Here is a 3135-nt window from a genome sequence, read left to right on the forward strand (position 1 = left end):
GCATTACGAAAAAAAAAAATTTTTTTATTTTTTTTACGCTCGTTTCGTGCGTAAAACTATTATTATTATTACTATTATTATTTTTTATTATGTTAACGACGTGGTCCTTTATTTTTTATTTTTTAATTTGTGCGTGTGTGCGTGCGTGCGTGCCCGTGTGTGTGTGCGTGTGCGTGAAATTTAATAAACAATAAATAAACGATGAGAAAACTAACTAAAACCCAGTGCGTGTGTGCCTGTGTGTGCCCGTGTACGTGTGCGTGTGCGTGCGTAATTCAGAGCTTCGAATTTATATTATTACCAAACAAACAAATACACGTGTACGATGATGATGATGATGATGATGATGATAATAATAGCTTTTCTTTAACTAAATAAATAATAATAATAAAAAAAAATAGTAAAAAGAGTTAAGTTTTTTTTTTTTTTGTTTTTTATTATTATTATTATTATTATTATTATTATTTTTATCGTGACGTGGCTTGTTCGGGCAAAAAAAAAATAAATAAATAAATAAAAAGAAGAAGAAGAAATTAATAACAAATAAAAAATAAATAAATAAATAAAAAGCTTTAGTAACGAAATATCTCCGAGTAATTAATTAATTATAAATATATATATAAATATTAATTAGGTTTTTATTATTATTATTATTATTAACTTCTTGTTATTATTATTTAATTTTTTTTTTAAAGTGATAAATAAGTAATAATATAGGAAAGTATTTACACGCAGAAAATAAAAATAAATAAATTTTTATTGATGGCTTTCTTCTGGTTGTGTTTTCTTTTTTGTAAAAAAAATTTTGTTTTTCATTTATTATTATTATTATTATTATTATTTTTGCTCTCGATTATTATTTTTGTGATTTTGTTTGTACTTTTATTCCCCCCTCCTCCTACTCCTACTCTTACCTCTTCTATTCCCCCCTCTTCATCCCTCCACCCATTTTTATTATTAATATTTATTTGATTTGCTTTTTGTATTTAAAAAAAAAAATAGTAACAATAATAATGATAACAATAATTTATTTTTTAAAAAATAAATAGTATAATTATCGATTGACATTGTTAACATAATGTTTTATTATTATTATTATTATTATTATTTCGGTGATGAAAGAAAATAGGTTTGATGAGTTTTTTTTGTTTTTTTTTTTTCTTTTCCTCGTCACTTTTAATTCAATGCTTTGCAAATTTTTTTTTCTGTTGTTTAAATGTACTATTAATAATAATAATGATGATGATAATAATAATAATAATAATAATAATAATAATATTGTTTTCGTTTGGCTGATTTAAAAAAGAACAATTTCTTATTATTATTTTTTTTAATAAATAAATAAATAAATAAAAATGTTGTTGAAATAATCGAGTTACCACAGTTTTTAACTACGATGGATACGATTTTTAAAAAAAAATTATTATTATTATTATTTTGGATAAATGAAAATGGAAAATTTTATATATCATTATTATTATTATTTTTTCTCTCTCTGTCTTAATTTAACTCTCTCTCTTTCTCCTTCTCTTTTTCTCTAGAAAAATTATAATTTTTTATTAACATTTTAACTCCCTTTTGAATTTGTTAACGCTCTCGATTATTATTATCATTATTATTATTATTATTATTATTATTATTATTATTAGTATTTGTTTCATTAATAATTTTCTAGAAGTTTCCAAAATTTTATTATTATTATTATTATTATTATTTAAAGAAAAGAAAGGTTTTTAATTATCAAAGAGACAGACTTTAGATTTAATTTAATTTTTTTTTTGTTTTCGGTTTTATATTGTTATCATTATCAATCGTTATCACTAACGGTTTTTAACGCGTTTTTATAATAATAATAATAATAAAGTTGATGTTTTATAATTAAAAAAATTAATTACTTATTAATTGTGAAAGGTTTTTAATAAATGTTAAAAAGCAATGGAAATCCAAAAATTTTTTTTTTGTTGTTTTTAATGGGAAATAGATCGGAGGGGGGCAGGGGAGGGGAAAGGTTAAAAATTCATTATGATAAGAAGAGACTAAAAGGCTGGAGAATATTGTGAAACTCTGGAGAGGGAGGCATATTGTCAATAAATATAATTTAAATAGTAAAAAAATTTTTTTTTTTGTCTATTATTATTATTACTATTATTATTATCATTTCAAGTTATTATTTATAATTTAAATTTTAATGTGATGATATTGTCGTGACGTATGTGAATAATGATGATGATGATAATAATAATATAAGTGTGGAAGTACCGACTGAAAGTGTACGATTTACCGAGAGTGGTGATGATCGTTTTATAATAAAATGTTTAGTTTTTTTTTCTCTCTCTCTCTCTCTTTGAATAAATTTGTCTACTGCTAATTAATTATTTAATCAAAAGGAAAAATTTTTAATTAATAATTTTTTTCAATTAAACGACAATTATGTCGAACCATCATGAGAGATCTTGTCGACCATTTGGAAAAACTTTGGTGGAGAGAAAAAAACGTCGTTTTGAGCTTTCAAAAATAACGGAAAACCAAAAAAAAAGAAAAGAAAAGTTGGCAGCACCCATTCAAAACCCTTTCTTTTAAAAAAATAAAATTTTACGTTGGCAAAACTGCAATAAGACACCACCTTGATTTTTTTTTAACGCCTGACAAAAATAAAAGTTATGCAACTTGTTCTACGTGTAATAATCGAAAAATTTTCTTATCCGTTTTATTTTGTTTAATATTTAAAAAATTTTTTTTATTACCCTAGTAATAATTTTTTTCTAAATGAAATTTATTACCTTACAAAAAAAAGACAATTCCACGTTTCCCCCCCCCCCCCAACACACACACACACAATTTTTTATTACGATAAAAAATAAATTATTAATTCAAATCGGAAGAAAAAAAAAAAAGTTTCAAATTCAATTGTGTAACAACCCAAAAAAAAAAAAATTATTTAATTGATTAATATTATTATTATCGTTATTACCATTATTATTATTATTATTATAATTATTGCGTAGGATTATTCATTTAATAAATTTGGGTTAAGTGTTCACGTTAATTCACGCACGCAAGCACGCACTGAGTAAAAATTTTAATTTTTATCACAGAATAAAAAAAAAAAAATTATTATTACGACGACGAGGAGCA

This window comes from Pediculus humanus, genomic scaffold (assembly GCF_000006295.1).
Source record: "Pediculus humanus corporis 1103172108212 genomic scaffold, whole genome shotgun sequence".
NCBI lineage: Eukaryota > Metazoa > Arthropoda > Insecta > Psocodea > Pediculidae > Pediculus > Pediculus humanus.